The 20,372-nt window shown below is 36.1% G+C and overlaps 1 protein-coding gene across 3 annotated transcripts in view; it reads right to left on the bottom strand.

Annotated features, from left to right (window-relative positions):
* Positions 1-20,372, bottom strand: part of DIAPH3 (diaphanous related formin 3) — a 238,504-nt gene that overhangs the window by 40,697 nt on the left and 177,435 nt on the right. The gene's annotated exons all lie outside the window — the stretch shown is intronic.

A 20,372-nucleotide genomic window follows, 5' to 3' on the forward strand; every position in this document is an offset into this window, starting at 1 on the left:
ACAAGTTATAGCTTATACATAGAAATAATGTCTTTCACACTTGGTTTTCTAGCAAACAACTGTTCAGATGTTGCTGGGGGGTGGATGCTGTTTTAATGACATACACTGGGACAGAAATTTGGGTATTTTGGTACACAGGCCGTGTTATCCTTGTATGCGAAAGAATGATGTAGTAGTACTGCATTGTAACATTACTATCTGGATTAGTAATACCTGTATCAAAAAATATAACTTATTAAGTACTTATATAAATCAGGTATAAATGTCCAATTCATAATAATATTAGATAGTTAAACCAGCAGAAAACAGCCCCATTAATACCTCACTCTTCTATATGGAAACACTACAATATGTACTCCTCTGGGAGAGAATACTGATTGACCAAAACCAGATAATTTTGTTTTCCTTCTGAGAAAAGTAAATACATAAAATAACACCATCAAAGGCATTCACAGGATTCCTTACGCTAATCTCTAAAAGATTTAAGAGAACATCACAAAATGAGTTAAAATAGACAAAACTCATTCCTAGCCTTTTTTTTTTTTTGTTCATCTGACTGTAGAAATAAAGAAAGAAACAAATAAATAATAAATAAATGAACAAGTCATGCTTACAGGCTGACTGAAATTCTCTTTCTGCTGTTCTTGAGTGCTGCCACTTTTTTTTTTTTTTCTCCCCTCAACTGAATGTCTTTCGAGATCTTCCACTTGTATTCATAGCAAGACTAAGATTATAAGCAGTTTCCAAATGACTTGTCTCTCTGAGTTTTCTTCCCTGGGTACTTGGGGCAAATGCTATCGACTAACAGCCTTCTCAGATAGATGGTATTTAACAGGTATACTAACATATCAAAGAACTTGCAGATTTTAAAGGAACAAACGACTTACCGATTTTGAATGCCACAGGTCAATTAAACAAGAGACTTCTCTCTTACATTATGGAAAGCCATAAAACATCACCTGCTATCCAAATGTGCACTTATACCCAAAGTGTCATCTTACTGCTGCCAATCACTTACTTGAATCTTTAAGTGTAGCCAGTGGAAATAAGCTTTTTTCTTCTTACATTTTACTGTGACAAACATATCAAAATCTAAGAATTTGTCGTAAGAAAAAAATGGGCTGATGAAGCAGTGGAAGATAGGCAGGTCAGTTTGATGGTTGGACTTGACAATCTTGAAGGTCTTTTCCAACCTTTATGAGTCAATAACTCCACAATTCTAAGATGCTAGCTTAACAATGTAAAACCCATGAAAAAAATGATTCATTTTTTTCATAATATATATATATAACAAGAACAATATTTTTCTTTGGTATGAAAATGTAACCTAAATGTTACCTTGTAACCTTCTGTTACCATATGAAAAACAGGAGAGACAGTAGAAATATATACTGTCTTCTTCACCGCTTCTCTTAACCTTAACTAATGGCTAAGATGGAAGATAAAGGATAAAGGGACAAAAAAAAAAAAAGAACCATAAGATATCCAGGAAATGACTGGATAACACACACCAAAGCTTAATCCAAAGCTTAATTCATATTGAGGATTATCTGAAAGAAAAATACGGGAGACGTTTTTCTGAAGCTGTAGAAGAATTTATCTTGCTTTTGCCTAAATTGATGCATCATCTTTTTAAAGCAATTTCTCCCATGAAGGAGCCAGAAAAGGGCAATGTGGGAGATGATCTGGAAAAATATGAGGTGAAATTAGAACAGTAAATTTTTTCAGAAGTCACTATATTCGTTTGAATACTGTAGCAAAACATGAACCTTCAAAAGAAAAGAAAGAAGAAAAGCATAAAAGTTGTATTGGTCTTATGATCTACAGAACTATGCCAAACAGTACTTTTTATTCCCACGGAATTCAGGAAAGGTGCCTTGGGACTGTTTTTCTTCAAAGACAAAAAACTGTCATATATTGTGGCATGTTTTCATGGGTTATTACAAAAAGAAAGGGTTGTATGAAAGTTGTTAAAGAAAGGCTGCAGACATGTTTTCTTTTGATTTTACTATCACATCATCTGCAAAGAAAATCCAGCACCTTGCAAAACAGGTCCACAGATCAATCTAAATCTTAGACATTATGCTCTGACCCAAAACTTGTCTAAATTGTAATTATCGAGGCCCTAAACCTTGCAACTTCACCTAAGAAGTTAGTCCGAAGATCTAAAGCAGTGGCTGGATGTCTTGATTAACTCTGTCAAAGCCATTTGTCTTTCAGACAAGTTAGACATTCAGCCCATCGGGACTGTCCCACTGTCCATAGATAATCAGAGTACTTGGAGTACTTAATTCATGTACTGATTGAATATTTAACCCAGTAGGATGGTAAATTATTTTATTTCTGGCAAATTCACAAATATTCTCAAGGACAGAATAGAAACTGAATCTGTGTTTCTCATGCCCTGGCTAAATGATGAAGTAACCTGGATGTTGAGCAAAGGCAGTAACATTCATCTCCCTCTTTCTCTATTGCTTTTCTTCTTTCTCTCGGAAAAGCAAATATTTCATACCAAATGGAAAGAAATTTTAGATTTCAATACAATAAGGAAAAAATGTACATATTTGGTCAGATTTATTTTTTTCTCTGTTTCCCCATCAGAGAAAAGAACAATATATATGCACAGCTCTGCAGCAGACATTTTTCTTAGGTAATAACTTCACAAACTCAAGCTCCTCACCGAGTAATCCATTCCATAACTCCACCCTTTCCCCAAATACATCTACAGTTGTGGAGGTACTTCTTCATGGCAATCAGACTGTTGTTCAACAACAGATTCAGTTATAAAGGAGTGAATCACCCTTATCTTCAGCCCAAGATTTCTCCTAGTACTTTCTCAGTGTGTTGTTTCAACTTTTAACACCACCACCCTCCTGACAAAAGCAAAACAACACAAAACAAAACTACAAAACCCTCACCGTACAGACATTTTCTTACAGATGAAAAAAAAAAGGATTGGATGTTTTAAATAGATATAAGTGCACAGACAGGAAAGAAAAGCAGAAAAACAAACATTCTGCCTTTTAAGTGAGTTATGTGGTACAAGGGTAATAAAAATCTCAGTCATTTGAAAACACACTTTTAACAGTGAACCAATTTTCACCTCTCAGAAATACACAAAAAGTAGGTCTTCCTTTGATGAGATTTTTTAAGGTTGAATGTAATTGATTATTTTACAGATTCTCTCTGGTATGTAAAGACACAGAATTATAGAATGGTTGAGGTTGGCAGGGTTCTCTGGAGGTCATCTGCTCAAGCAGGGACTCCTGGAGCACACCACCTAGGACCATGTCCAAACACCTTTTCAAGATCTCCAAGGAGACCCCACAGTCTGTGGGCCACCTGCGGCAGTGCTCTGTCACCTGCACAGTTAATAAGTGCTTCCTGATGTTCGGATGGAATCTCACGTGTTCCAGTTTGTGCCCACGGCTTCTTGTCCTAGAACTGAGCACCGTTAAAAAGAGCCTGGCCTTGTCCTCTCTGCACTCTCCCTTCAGGTATGTGCATGCATTGCTGAACTCTTCTCCAGGCTGAGCGGTCCCAGCTCTCTCAGCTGCTCCTCACAGGAGAGGTGCCCCAGTCCCTTCATCATCTCGGTGGCCCTGTGCTGGACTCTCTCATATGTCCATGTCTCTCTCGTACTGGGGATCCCAAAACAGCCCAGCACTGCAGCGGCAGCCTCCCCAGAGCTGAGCAGAGGGAAGGACTCACCATCCCTGTGCAATGTATTGCACAGAGTGTCGTTAGCCTTCTCTGCAGCAAGCAGCTTAGAAATCCTATTTAAAGCTGAAGAACAACGCATGTTTTTAACAACAGAAAACAGTCCCTTGTGCAGGAAACTGAGCCCTTTACTACTATCAAAGCACATTCTTACACATTCACAAATATGAGGGGCTATTTCACTTTTTTTGCAGTTTCTATGGAAGGCAATCAGAGCCCTCAGCAGCTCTGTGCGCTTCCACATGAACACTACAAAATAAAACCGTGCTGGATGCTCCACAGGTTGTAAAACCTGCCGCAGCCAGCGGCAGGGACCCCCTCCAGCGGGCCGGACCGGGGGGGCCGCCCGGGGCCGCCATTTGCATGCGCCCCGCGGCCGCAGCCGCCTGGCGTTGCCACGGCAACCCGGGTTGCCCCGACGACGCGGGGCTGCAGCGTCCTCGCTAGGCCTCGCCTCACGCCCCCCTTTTTTTGTTACTATTATTATTCCCCCCCCTCTTCCCCCCCCCCAAGCAGTACATCCAGGCCAATTTTAATAAGTAGGAACAGCTGAAATACCTTTCTCACTCCTTCCTTTACACAGCCGTAAAAACAAACCGAAACAAAACCCCAAAAACACACCACTTGGAATACAGCCGAACACGTAAACGCAAGAAGTCCGTCCAAATATGCTAATTTATTTATTTTTTTTCCACAGGTGGTTTACATTCTTTTCACAGCAGCTGATGGGGAGAAGAAAAGATTTATTTCTAAGTAACCGAGCTGCTATAGCAATGGAGTAAAGACAGCTATATGGGTGGGCAATAGTCTGCATGGTGAGCCAAGATAAGAGGAGACAGTAATTTAATTATCCCAAAGCACATAGAGCTGTTAATTTGGCCTGAATTTGAATTAACTGGAAATATTGTAACAGAAACTAAAATGTGTAAATAAAGTGTTGCATAAGCGCTGGTCAAAACTTTTAAACCAAACAACACAGAGAACTTCACGCTGCTTTTTCCTGTTGGGCCACACATTTAACTCGGGAAGCTGCTGTGAATTTTTTAAACTTTCAAAATGTCTTAGAATTAGTCCTTTTTGTTTGTTTGTTTGACAATGCTTATGCCTTTATCAATGCAAGCTCCACTCTGAATAATGGCTATGAATGCTCTCCTTCAGCAGATTCCTTTTAATGAACTATCCAGTAATGAAATACTCCACACAAGAAACTACCACGCTTGAAGTCTCCAAGTCAGTTTGGCTACGATGTCAGCTGCCACCCTTTTATTTATTTATTTATTATTTTGGGGCAGGTTCCTATAAGCAGGGAAAGAGTAAAAATGAAGATGCTTTTCTGACTTTCTGCAAAATAAGTGCTTTCTTCTCTCTCTCAACACATAAAGAATGGCTGTTACCAGAGTAGATTAAGAAAAGTGACTATCGAAAAATAAATCAGAATCTCATTTCTGGCATCACTGCTTCTGTGAAATAATTTATTTCCCTAATTCCTTTCATATTCAAAAGTAGCAAGGGAACGGGAACAAAATAGTCAATTTCTAAAAACAAACAAACAAAAACCTATAAACACTTTTCTTTAAACTAATAGCCCTTCCTTCCCCCAAGATTTTAGTTTTAAGACAATCGTTTCTGTTGCACGAGAAAACAAATTCTTAGGTAAGCTCTGTTTTTTGAAAAACAAATATGCAAATTTCTGATCATAAGTGCCAGTGATAGCGCTTGGATAATTTATCTTGTTGCTGCTTTGGAAGATAGTCTTATTTAACTTGCTTTAAACTTTAATTTAGTTTGATAAATAATATTGGTTAGACTATCATATTTCTTGTTTCCTTAAAGTGTTGAAAATGAAATTCATCAACAATAAAGAAACAAGTAATATTAATTGGAAACCCAAGTTTTAGAAAAGTTATCCTGGAAAAATCACTGCTTCTGTGTGACGCTGCACTGTGATCAAGTTTTCTGAGTATCAAGGGTCACTAAATTTTTCGTTAATAATTAATGGAATTTTATTTACAAAAATGTGAAATGAAAATTAATATAGCCACTTTCCATGAATACAGATTACAACAGACTATCTCTTGAGCATTGATCTGTAATGAGATATTATGTACACTTCCAACAACAAATCCCAGCGGAAAGTTTAAATGATAGACATTCTATTCTTAGGTGGACTGAACGAGCCTGAGCTGATTTACTGAGTAAACTCAAAGTTATTTCAACTTTCTTTGCATGAATTCGTTCACTTCTACATACCACTTCTATACAAGTTTACGCTAAAATTAAATCTACTGCACTAGTCAGGTCATATACCTCAAAGATAAGAAACTCCACAGAAGCAATGGGTAAATTGTCTGTTAAACTATATGTTACTTGCATTACATGTTGAAATCATTACTGAAAAATGGCCTAGGTTTGAAGCCCAGCTTTAATTTCTTTGATGCACCAAACAATAAAATATTAATAGGACTTCAAATACCAATTAATTAAATATTATTTGGTGAGAGAACCACCAAACTTTTTGTCCTGAGGAGAAGGAACAGAAGTTGGTACTATAGAGAAGCAGCCAGGCTTCAACAGAAAGAAACAATTAAACAGCAACTTATATTCTGAGTTTTCCCAGTTGCTGCCAGTGTACCTCATACAAACATAGTAAGTGCATGATTATCTCTAAAATCTGAAAATCTTTTTTAGGTCACTGAAGTTGCAATGCTTTCTGAATATATAGCACCTTGAAGTGGACTGGTCCACAGGCATATTCCAAGAAAACTATCAGACTGTAAAATTTCACTGCACTCCATTAAATTTTTGAAGGTGAACAATTTGACATAAGAGAATCCACGTTAATAACTAACAAAATTAAGGCTGAAATTGACAACTGATGCCAAAAGCATAAGGCAGTGGAGTGTGCCATTTACTAACAAACAGCTTAAAAAGAGCTTTCCAATTTCTCATATTTATTATTGTTCTCCCTAACTTTTTGAGTTTGACTTTGACAAAACCAGACCTAGGAATATTAGTTTTAGTCAAACTTTATTTCCACATAAAAATGCAGTTAACATTCTTGTTAAAAAAGCGTTCTTGACCAAATAAGTTTTCTTATCACTTGCAGAAATGTATTTCTTACTGCAAACATTTAAATAACTATTTCACTGTATCAATGCAGGCTAAAGGAACAAAGATTTGCAAGCTAAAAAAAAAAAGAAAAGCATTCCTATTAAAAAGGGGTGGGGGGGGGAGAGAGGGTAGAAGAGGGGCTAAATTAAAAGCAGAGGAGTGCTAAGTATAAGAGAAAATACCCTGCAACCACTCAACGTACTAGCACTGTAGAAGCAGGGATAAAGAAAACCTTGTTGGATTGTATGGTGTGAGACTGGAGCTATCAGCTCTTAAAGTGCATCTTATGGCAATTTCTGAGCAAATACAGATTCGGAGTGGCATACACTTTGGATGGGAGATTTGAGCATATGACACCTCTAAAAATGATTTTATGGATGGACCACTTGGTGTGTAAGGCATTGGTTGGGTGGTTGCATTCAAAGAGTAGTGGTCAATGGCTCCATGTCCAGGTGGAGACCAGAGATGAGTGATGATCTTTGGGTGTTGGTATTGGGACTGGTACAACTTAACACCTTTGTGACATGGACTGAGTGGAACTGAGCGCACCCTCTGCAAACTGCAGATGACACCAAGCTGTGCAGTGCTGTCGATCTACTGAAGGGAAGGGATGCCATCCAGAGGGACACTGACAGGCTTGTGAGAGGACCTGTGTGCAAAAACGAGTGGTTTGACAAGGCCAAGGGCCATGGGTCAGGGCAATCTCAAACATGAATACAGGCTGGGCAATGAGTGGACAGACAGCAGCCTGCAGAGAAGGACTTAAGGGTGTTAGTTGATGAAAAACTCATCAAGAGCTGGCAATGTGTGCTTGCAGCCCAGAAAGATAATCACAGCCTGGACTGCATCAAAATAAGTGTGACCAGCAGGTCAAGGAAGGCAATTCTCCCCCGGAAGGGTTCAAAGCCAGGCTGGATGGGGCTTTGAGCAACCTGGTCTAGTGGGAGGTGTCCCTGCCCATGGCAGGGGGGTTGGAACTGGGTGATCTTTTAAAGTCCCTTCCAACCCAAACCATTCTGTGATTCTATGTCTGAACACCTCCCCCAAAGTCCAGCTTCCCCCCACATCTTTAAAAAGACATAAACGGTATGGGTATTTAAGTTTGGACAGTATATTACTGTAAGTTATTCCTGACCTGCTTCTATCTTATCTTTCTTTTAAACAAACTAAACCGTACTTTTTTAATGCATACCCTTGTAGTTGCAGTTAACAGGAAACAAACAAACAAAAAACCACCACCAACAATCACAAGTAGACTGTATGTGCTGTTACCATAGATTTCCCACAAAAGATTAGTTGGAGATTCTTCTGCAACCTTTCTGGTTGCTTAGTTCCTTTAACATGCACAATTTCCCCAAAGCTTTATGACTAATGTGAGTATAGAAGATTCCTGTAACAAGTAATATTCTCACTTAGGCCACAGTATATTTTACAGTTTATCGGTGCAAGTCAAAAACACCCTTTTTATTAGGCTAAGTCTGCAGTTACAGACTGAAGTAGAGTAAAATGTTTTATACACTACAGTAAGTGGTACTGCTGAATGTTCTCATAGATAAGTAAGAAAGATGGGCTTCGAATAAGAAAGCGACAAGATGTGGTAGGGAACAAGAAAAACTTAGGTGTCTCTCAAAAGGCTTCGGAAATAACCAGAAAGGAAGAAAAAAGGATCCATGTAAGGTGCTCAGAGCCCGAAATATGAAATAGGATATAGACAGTTGTACCTTCAATTAAATACACAGTCATTAATAGTTCTTTTTGTTGTGTTTTTTTTTTTTTTTTTTTTAGTTTTAATAATGAGGACAAACCTTTTTTTATTTTTATTTTTTTTTAATTGACTGTCATTGGAACATGGAAAAGGAAGAAAATCCACTTCCAGCATACTTCATTTTCAGTCCCATAGGAAGCAACTATTCCAAATAAGATATTCCATCTTAAACTGTAAAATTCATATATTTTTGATGATGCTGAAACACAACTACCATTTTCTAATAGGAGATCTCACTACATATCAAGTTTTCAATAAAATGATCTCAGGGCAACTGCTGTTAGGTGGATAAACAGCAACTGCGTAAGCTCAATGGAGAGTAATTGGCTGTGTCCTGTTTTCAGTCGGTGACTGGCAAACAGAGAAAGAACAGACTAAAAGCACTGGGGTAAGCCTGGAGACTGATTAGTCAGGAAGCTATTGCTAAAGGCAGCAAGAGTAGGAGCTATCCCACGAGCTCTCTCGCAGCAGTTTTCTCTGCCCTGTGAGACACGACTGGAAATCCCTTAATGCACTCTGCCCTTCATTTATTTTTGCTACTGGACATTTGAGAGCATTTAAGAACGTTACTTTTTTGAGTAGTTGCCTGATGATGGATCACACAGAATTAAAATGGTTTTGTATTTCTTAGGGAAAGGGGAAGACTACCATCTACAGTACAATTATAAAACTAGGGATAACCTGAAAGCATACTACTTTTTATCCTCTGCTGAATAGACAGAACAGAGTTTGCAACTACTCAGGCATCACTCTTTATTATATGTGTATTAGTCTTCAGGCTGAAATTATGAACTTAATATATCCGATTGAAATATTTAGCTGAGTCAGTTTTCTTATAATTCTGATAAACTTGCTGGTTTTAACTATCTTAATGTATTCTAGAGTCTGCCAGAATTACATTCGATGCAACTTTTACATTTTTATACAAGTCAGCAGTGACGAAACATTAACTTTAAATATTGCATATCAATAAGATTTTATATATATGTAACATAACACCACAGTACTGATTAATTTACTTTTTATCCGGCTATTCTAATGGAACATTAGCAGACTTAGAAATTATTACCATTGTAGCTAGCAGTATAACATAAATTACATAAGCACTCTATAGTAGAGAGAAAGAGTTGAGTATGAAAGAACAAGAATTTGGAAGAACAAGAAAGTTGGCTATCCAAATTTAATGCAAATGTTTATATATATGCATTATAAGAGAATTATTCTTTCCCCCCTCTTTCCTTGCCCAGGACAGAATATACTAACTTAAGGAGCAGCTATTCAAGCTATTGTTTTATCTTCAGTATTCATTGCATTGTGCCAATTTCTATTAACTTTATTATAGATATAGAATTAAAACATGGAGAAACCTATTCAGGTCACTTAAATTAGATGCCTAAACTCACTGACTATCAACAATTTATAGAAGCTAATTCCTGTCTAATGTGGGTATGTCCCTCTCTTTATCCAGTATAAAGAGCATAAGCTCCATAAATTGGGTATCTATATTAATGAGGTATGAATACTCTTCAAGAAATTAAATACATGCATTAATTTTGAGAGATCAGTTAAAAATGTTTGATACCTGAGATATGCCCAAGTAATTAGCATTAAAAAGCACCTTACATGCTTAATGCTTTGATCCTACTGGTTTCATTTGTAGTTTTGGATAGGTGGCACATCTGTAATGCAGACCTTATGGATCTCAAGATTCAAACAGTGAAAACTGAAACAAAATAAAAACCAAACCAAAACAACGAAACAAAACAAAATGGAACAACCACCACCATCACCAACTAAAAACACCCTGGAACTGCTTTGGACCAGAGGACAGGATAGGGCACTCTACCAGCTTTAAGCATTGTTTCTTTTGGTGTAGTTCTCATTTAATCTCATTTCATTCTTTAAACACTGACCAAAATTTAACGGAGTCCTCTCCAAGCTCCTCCATCAGCCTAAGTTGGCACCGTGATCATACGGGTTATCAGCAGGTTTGGAATAACTAGGATGACTCACCCAGTTTTTCAGCTAATGATGGCAGAGTGAAAGGAGAGATGTCATGAACTTTACTTTCTCATGGAAAAGACAGAAGAAAAAATATTTTTATTTTAGAACATAGCAAGAAAAAGTCTCTCTCTCCCTTCTCTGGTAACAACAGTAATGCATAAAATGCACATGCTGAAATAAGAATAGGGCCTCAGATAAATTTCTCCAGACACAGTTCTTATGGGAAGAAAAAGCAATTTTAGCAAGGAATTGAAGTATGGTATTTGGGGAAGAATCTCTACTTTTGAAACTATGAAAATGGAAAAAAAATCATCAAATGTAATTATGCCTACAGTAAGAAAGGGTGCCAATTTCAATTGGATTGAAATTGGATTATGAAAACCCTCACTCAGCTGCATTTAACCCTGGTTTATCCAGATTCCGCCATTCCCTTAGGGAATGGATTTAAACCATATTTTCCATATCCCTGGAAAATTCCCTCTGTTCATTAGCTTCTCTACTTACACAGTTCTGCTATAAATAACAAACGTTACTGAGCCCAGTGATTCAAATATTCATATTGAATGAGGAAAGCAGATTATGATTCCTGCCACAGAAAACATTCAGTCTTTAATCCAGTGACTGAAGTAAAATGCATATGGGGACAAGGAAGCTCCAACCATGAAAGTATCAGCCTGTTAATTGGTGTCCCATAGGCAGGCATTTTCTAACAAGTTTACCCATGGCTTTAATAAGCTCTTTTATCCACAATGTTTATACCAAAACAGCTGATTTCATTCCATTCCATGACACAAACAGCTATGATATTAATACAAACTTTATCACTTCCCACAACTGTTTATTGGTGAAGTTGTAGAAATTCATCTCAAATTTAACTCAGTCAAGCAAAATGAAAGGCATATCCTGTTTTGAGATTATCTAAAATGTTTTCCCTTTTTCTGTTTATGAGCAGGGATTATTGCAAAATGCTGTGTTTCTAGCCAGTACAGGTTCTCACATGGCAGGGAAGAACCCAAGTGACAAAGTGATTCTAGGTGTGAAAATACATACTCCTCCCTATCAAATTATTTAATTCTGATTTTAGATATAGAACAGAAGCCTATGAAAAGACTGCTTAATATGACAGCACATTCTACATTTCTGTGGTTTAATACCTGTCAAAATTCTTGGACATGGTCTCTGCACAGCTTAATTAGGTGTTGTCCCACAGATATCCAAATTTGTTTTGAAACTCAAAAAATATGTTCTGATATCCAAAATTTGTTCCAAATAGCTATCTAGAACCAAGCTGACAAAGTAGTCTGTCCAGAGGTACTTCAAGTGTCCATGTACACATTGTACTACATTGTATTATATATATATTCATTACATAAATATACAGTCAACATGGTAGGTTTAGATAACTGTTTTTCTTTGTTATTTTTATAAGTTAGATGAATGTCATGAGATAATAAAGCACGAGAATTCTTTCTTTCAGTAAAATTAAAAATGATCATAACTTTGAAAGTTTTTTAAGCTATCATGAAAAAATATTGTAATAGAAAGACTACACCTACTAACAAGGCATTACTGTAATTTTTCAAAGAAAAATAAAAGGGGGGGGGGGGGGTGGCTGGACCACCTCTCCTATGCAGACAGGCTGAGGGAGTTGGGGTTGTTCAGCCTTGTGAAGAGAAGCGTCCAGGGAGACCTTATAGTGGCTTTACAGTACTTGAAGGGGACCTACAAGAAAGCTGGAGAGGGACTTTTCTATCATGAAGTTAATGAGAGGTCAAGGAGTAATGGCTTTAAACTAAAGGAGGGTAGATTTAGATTAGACATTAGGAAGAAATTCTTTACTCAGAGGGTAATGAAGCACTAGAACAGGCTGCCCAAAGAAGCTGTGGATGCCCCATCCCTGGAAGTGTTTAAGGCCAGGCTGGATGGGGCTTTGGGCAATCTGGTCTGGGGGGAGGTGTCTCTGCCAATGGCAGAGGGTTGGAACTGGGTGGTCTTAAGGTCCCTTCCAACCCAAAACCATTCTATGATTCTACAATTGACTCTAATATTCTTTGCCAAGAACAAGGGTGAAACTACATTACAATGTATACTGAAAGTGAGTAGATTTGTTATTAACCCAGTATTCTTCAAAACCCAAATACTCTTTTCCAGAAATGACTTAAAAACAGTTTTTCATCTTGTATTTGTAAGCTACACAAACATAAGAAAATATATTGGGTAAAACTTTTGGGTGCTGCGTTACAGTAACTTAAAAGGCTGCACATTCGGTGTAAACGGGAAGCAGAAAGTCACAAGTAGTGAAAATATCGAGAGTGCGAGCATAATGTATTCACAAAGGTGTTTTGCATTGATGAGATGTGTAAGTGAATTGTGAAATCTTTTTGGCAGCTGCTATTTTTCATATATGTATGATGCCAGAAACAGCTTAAGGTAGATCACTATGAAACTGATGAATTCTCAAAAATAAAAAAAAAATAAAAAATATAAAAAATCCAAATTTCCAGAACCACTTCCACAGGATCTAATGATCTAACTGTAGTCTAGCTGTTATCCTGCACTACTCCAGCTCATGCGGTATTATTCTGGCTATCATCTTTCCTTCCGTCATTTATGTGAAACCTGCATTTGCCCCTGTATTTGCCTCCTTTGTCACTCATGATCTCTCTGAGCCTGAGCCACCAAGAAAGACTTCTGAGCCTTTTTATTGCTATGTGGTTGATGTCAATTTTGCCTCAGGCATGTATGATGGAAATACACAAGACTTATCTGTTCTTGGAATGAAACAAAGATGATACTACATTTATCAAGCAACTTACAGGCACAACCACCAGTTCTGGTTCATCTTAAATGCAAATTTCTCTTTAGAGTATTCCACTTCCAAGTGTTCCTACCCTACAAAAGGAAGAAATAATAGGATACTCTTGTTTCCCCTGCATCTATTTAATGTCCTTTATTTGCACATTTCCTGAATGTTTACTTGCAATGAAAAACATCAGGAAGAAACATAACTCCAGTATTTCTTTCACACTGCACATTTTTTACTCTTTTGCAACAACCACTTAGGATAAAAATGAAACTAAATTCTCCCAAAGGAGGAAAGAAAAACAAAACAGAACATTAAGGGAACACATTTAAGGGAACACATTCACTTACATGGCAATGAAAGATGAATTAAGTGCGCTTAAAGAATTTAATGAGTAATGTTTTGTGTTTCCTCTACATCTGTTGAGATTTCACTGTTGCATTTACCAGACATTGCCTGAGTCACAAAATGGACTCCAGTCAGCACTGATACACTGTACCAATCTAAGCTTTTGTCCGCAATGCACCATGCACCTTTTAACCAGACAAAACTAAATTCTGTCATGCTGATGAGATTTCACTACCTGGTGTTTCACCTTTCCTCTTTTTCTTCTTTTTCTTTTTTTTTTTTTTTTCCAAAGAAAAGATAATGCCTTTAAAATTATATATATATATAATAATATAATGAGGATTATGGCTGTTGTTTGCTTGATAGATATTCTATTTGGATCTGAATTCTTAAAGCCTTTGAGGAAAAGAGAAAGGAGTTTAGGTACCACTTGTTCTTAATGCTCTGAAAACAATAAACAGAAGTGGAAAAAAAATGGTAATTTATACCTTAAGCCTTGTTTAACAAATATGGAAGAGACTTGAAAAGTAGTCTGGGAAGTGACAGAACCCTCTTTACTATACAGATCAACTCAGTAATTGTCTTTGAATGGAAAGTTCTGCGTGACTAAACAATGAAAAGACAAATACGGGTAAATTGTTGGTAATTTACAGCTCCCTTCACAGATTTAAGATTGTCCACTGACGCATATTCAGGAGACTGCTTTGAATATATAAGTTACCTGTAGTAGCTCTTGGAAGTCTGGCTAGCCAGCTAGACGATTATGAAGCTGACATTTACTGTATGTGCAATTATGGGATGTACAGTGTCACTGCTTTCAAATGTCACCTCTGCCACAGTTCTTATCTTGCAGAAAACGTCCTTGCTTCCCTTGAAAGAAGCGTTCTTATTGAACTAGTACTGATGAACGCCAGCAAGGTATTTACAAAAGCAGTTAGCTCTTCTGAGTGTCTAATATGAGGTCTTCGAAAGGTCTCACTTTAGGAATGAACTCATCAAACCTCTGGAGAATAAGTCCCATTATAAGGTCCCTCTTGTCTCAAGGTGGCACCTAGAATTTTTACTCTTAAAAGCTTTCATCCTCTTTGATGCCTATAAGTTCACATATAATTCTTCAAGGTAAGACACAAAATAGTAGGACGTGCACATGCTCCCTTACTGATGGGAATTGATAACAGAAATCTCAGAAGATTTTATAAAAGGAATAACAGAGGCATTTTTTGTAGGATTACCATTCCTCATTATCTTATCTAAATGTGGGTAATGCTAAGAGGTTGACAGTTTGGGTTTGGCTTATACAGAGGGCAAATTAATGTTTTCTTTCTATATCAATTTTTTCACAATACTAACAAGTGCATTAACATATCCATTTTCCGCTACTTGATATTTCAAAATAAAAAAAATAAATAAATGGCTGTTTTCTATTTATGTCGATCCTCATAGTTAACATTGATGTTGCTGATGTTGTTGAAAAGATTCTCATAGAATCAAACTATCATTTTTCATCCAAAACTCTTCTCACTGCCTTTCATCCCTTTTGAGCCAAACATTTTCTCTACTCCAACATAAAATTACAAGAGAGGGAGATCTCTAGATAAAGATCCTAAAAACTTTGCAACCAAATTAAATTTATTCTATATATTTTGGAATGAAAATTCTTTGGGGCCACCTCTGTGACAGACTGTATTCGTGTGCAACTATGCCAGTGCAGAACTAGTTCAAAACAAACAAATAAAAATGAGTAAATTAACTTTCCTTGTCTGGTTATTTTTCACACATGCAAAATTGATTCTTATGGTCACAATTTCTTTGAACTCTGCTGTCTGCTCCAGGAAAAAACTCTTTATTATAAACAGTGCAGATGGTTTCAGGGGAATTATTTCTGTTAGAATAAGCAGCAATTTTACTTGACCTATGAAGCCAATATTGAAGTGAAGCTTTGGACTTAAAATGGGAAAAACTGAGAAGTATTTTTTTTTAATAGAAATCCTATTAAATGTTTCCATTTCATAACAGTGCCTACAGATATTCCAAGTCTCCCATTGAGGAAACTAGTCTGTTGAGTAAACCTTTACAAATCCTTATAAAAAAATAAAATCTCTACCTTCTTTCCATATGTGAGTTAAAAACATTTAGCCAGATGGAAAGAACAGGCTAACATGCATAATGCCTTAAAAACAGCATCAACCATAAGGAACTGATGATGTTCAAGAATTCATCTTTAGTGCTCCGGGTTAAGCAACATGTACTGGAAAAAAAAATATCTTAACAGGCTTCAGTGCTTCTCCAGTGTTAGGTACATCCCTAATGTTCACTAGATACAGTTATGGAAAAGACAGCAACATACATAAATTTAAGAAAAAATAAGGAAAAATTAGGTTCAAATGTCTATCATCATATGCTGTCAAATACAGCGATGCTGAAACAAAATAGTGACCTCCAAGTGGTTGCAGTATTGGTTTCAAGAATTAAGATGAGCCTGAGCTCATTGCCAGCTATGATTGTCAAAATAAGGTAGCAGAGACACTAATGTGAACCTCAGATGACAGTTCTATTATGAATAAGAGATGAAAAAAAAACACAGAACATGAAAAAAGGGTTTTCTTCAGCTTAATTGGGACCAGAATGACACTGCTGGGCAAGAGTTTTATTTAACAGAGGTGTTTAAAATGCTTCAGACTAAATATGACATGAAAATTATTCTATTGTTTATATATTTACTGAACAAAAAGCTTCAGTAATTAAGACTAGCCCTTACAATGTAATTTTGTTTTTAAAATAGAAGCAAGACTTTCTTGTTACCTTTGTAAGTGTAGTCCACAACCTAGCTGACTGCAAAAGAAAGATTTCTTTCAACCTTTGCAGTCACAAAAAGCAACCTGCCTTTCTACTTCCATTTTACTGTAGCTTTTCTTTACTCACAGCATTTTGAATACAACTTACTTGTAAAGAAAAACACTTTGCACTTCATTTGAGATATATATATGTGCAATCAAAGCTGTATCTAGAATTTGTATTTATGCATTTCAGATAACATTACCTTGGTTAATGTTACTGCAAATAAATGCGTAGCCATAGCAGCAGAGAACTTGATGCAGGCTGCAAAGCCTGACTGAAAACTTAGTGAATAATGCAGCTTTCTGTGCTGCAATGGGCTCTGAGGTGCTTGGATATGGTGCTATGTGTATTTGAACATAACTAGCTTGAAATAAACAAGCAAGTTGCTAATGTGTCTTGACTGTTGTTGTAAATAACTGATAAACTCAGATCAACCTTAGGTATTAGCTGCTTGAAAAGATCTTCTAATGTGAAAAATCCTGATGACTGATAACTAAGTGCTTTCTTCTGCTCTCCTAATAAAATAAAAAGCTTCCCCGCTAGATGAGTCTGAATCAAAACCTTACAGAAATACAAAGACACTAAAACTATACTAACATGCTACTTGTGTCATACAGTAGTATGAACAGGAATTACAGCAAAAGCATATACTGCAATAGTTCTGCACCTTGAGGTTCTTTTCAGTTAAAGCTAACTGCAACGTTAACAGGCAGTTTTGAGTGTATATGTAATACAACTGTTAATAAAACAGAACAAAACAGCATTAATGGAAACAAAGGAAATAGATATACCAATCATATCAACATCATATCAACATCAACAAAGATCAAGTGAAAAAGATTTGTATTCTTTAGGTAATTCTGATCACAGAAATAAGAATAGAACTAAATGACCAAAACCAAACCAAAACAAAAACATACACCATGTTATGAAAAAAGGCGATCTATTTAATAAGAGTGTAGTAGGACTGAAAATAAAATACACCCAAGAGGCCACTCCAGGAAGCAGCACAAGAACCAGTACTCCTTTTAAATCAGAAATAACAACTGAATACTATCAGAGGTTTCTGTAGAGCCCAAAGGATCATCATGAGAAAAATGGCCAACCAGTGGCTAGCATTTCACAAAATTTCCTCCTCCTCCTTTTTTTCCCAGTCCATTTAATTAAAGGAAGAAATTTCTGTTCTCAGTTCTACAGCTACATAGTGTTGGCTTGCTCCTTTGCATTCTTTTTCTATGTTTTTAATAGAACTTGGTTCAGCCTCACCAGTAAGTGGTAGTTTGTTACTTTGAGCAGCATCGTACTGAGGATAACAATGGCAATAGTTAAATAAATTTCTGTCCTGCTGCCATTTATATTATAGCTATGGACAGAGTGGGCATTCTCTCCCTTGCAATTCCCTATGAAACGTGAAGCCACTTCTTTCTACCTCCCATCTGCATTGGTGTACAATTTCTATTCCACATTTTTAGAAAAATTTAGACTAAAGAGCTTTTGTTTGTTTTTTAAACATATATATTAGTTAGAACTTGATGCCATCTGCCCAATAGAGATTGCTACACTCTGAATGATTCAGTAGGTAGATATTTCAACTCCTGACTTGTAATTCTTTTTGACTGCACTATGAGTTGAAGAAGTACACCCCAGGTTTGAATCTGCAGTGTGTATTAATAAAGCATACTCACTGTAAGTGAATCTATTAGTCTCATCAGAAGAAGCAAACAAGAAAAGTGCTTTATCACTTTCCACATATTTTAAGCTAGTGGCTTTGTAGGCACTCTGATATAAAATTTAGCAATCATTTGAAATTTCACATTGGGAAAAACAAAAAATCAATGACAGGGCAAGCCAATCTTTCTGTCTGATGACATATTCTATTTTTTTCTTAAGTGAGCTGAAATCAGAGATTTCTTGCTTATACAGTGTATACATAAATGAGCTATGGAAAATAAACCATCATATATAGTATACATTACCTAATATGCATATATACATAGAAAGAATAGGTTATTGCATATTTATCAACATTAGACATAAAGTGCAAAAAAAATTACAAAGAGGACAAAACTGAAATAAAACTTACATAAAATACTCAACTCCTTGATACCAGAAAATTAAAGAAGCCTTATAATTCTTGGTTTGATCAGCCACACTACTAACTTTAGTGAGGCAACAAACAAGCTTTGCTACTGAGGGTCTAGCATACATTCTAGATAGAATACAACCTACATAATTTCTGATTCACTAACAAAATAAATTATCAACCAGCAAATTTTCAACTTAGGCTTTGAATAGTCAAAAAAAAAAAAGAAAAAAGAAAACGAACAGAAAAGTCTAATAGATGAACTCAATGACCATGTAGAGTTTATGATTAAACTCCCCAGAAACAACATCAAGTTCAGTGCTCTGTTTGGCTCAAGATAGGAAGAAGCAACATATAGATATTGTGACAAGTGTCTGCAAATCAAGAACATACTACTGAATTCCTTAAAAATAAGTTTAAGATAGTATTTATCCAGTTTCATAGCAAACAAGACAGGTGCAACAAAAGCTGGATTCATTCTAAAATGTCTTAGAATAAGATTGTCTCATGACATTCTATGGAAAAGTGACTACCGTAAAAACAACAAAACATCCAAGAGTTTGCTTTTACTTTTCTAAAACAAACATCTGATCCTTAATTAAACTTGAGTACCAAATTATATCCATCAGATGGCACAAATCAGTGTGAAGGTTTTGCAGAATTTTTAGTCTTTGTTTTTTTATTTATTTTTTTCACCTGGAACATAAAACATAGCCCTCATGTTTGTCCAAATGCATTTATAGTTTGAAAACTGGAAACTGGAGATAGAAAGATAGAATGGTCTGAAAAGAAGCAACATTCAACATAACTATTCTTACAAGCGGTAACACTTATAGGATAAATTCAGATGTGCTCTGTAGTCGTTATTTAAATATCAATATATTATGTGCCAGACAAGCACCTGTCAAATATACTTCATTCTTCCTTGGGCCAATTCCTAGAAGTGAATTAAATTATCTTTCAGCTGTCCTTCTAGCTCTATTTTATTTGATTTTGTGTTTAATAATGAGAAAATCTGTATTTTCTTTTTTCTACTCTAGTCACTTAAGAAATAAACATGTAGGAAACATGAAGTATAATTAATATCCTCAATGTGGTGGCATCTGCTTTATAAATTCTGAAGTTTATTTAAATATCAAGAGAATGCATTCTGCTTACAAATCTGAGAATCAAGATTTTTTTTTCTTTAAGTTTCAATAAGAATTTTTATTTAACGGAGATACTATGTAAAACTTTTTCTTGAGACCACTATATTAGGAACCACTGAAAACATGTTCCATACTCCTCAGGCTTTATTAAAACACAGCTAATGTTCTATAGATTATATAACAGAGTGACAAAATACCCATGCCCTCACTGTAACTTTATCCATAGGAGCAGTCCTACTGATTCAGTGGGATTTTTTCAGGAGTTTATGCATAAACACATGCATAAGACTCATGCTCAACATTTGGAGAAATATTTTACTATAAAATAACCAATTAATTTCCTCTTTACTGATACATCACTTCTGAATTACTGGTAAATGATAGCTTATACCTGGACTACCTGTATTACCAAGAAAACCAAGACAAACAGAATAAATTGAAAAGGTTTTCTAATTTGGTATCAAAAATACTAAACATTTGAAATGTTCCACAATCTTTGCTTTCTAACACAGTTCATAATCTTTTTTTTTTAAAAAAAAATCCCTGCATTAT

The sequence above is a fragment of the Anas acuta genome, chromosome 1, assembly GCF_963932015.1.
Source record: "Anas acuta chromosome 1, bAnaAcu1.1, whole genome shotgun sequence".
NCBI classification, from domain to species: domain Eukaryota; kingdom Metazoa; phylum Chordata; class Aves; order Anseriformes; family Anatidae; genus Anas; species Anas acuta.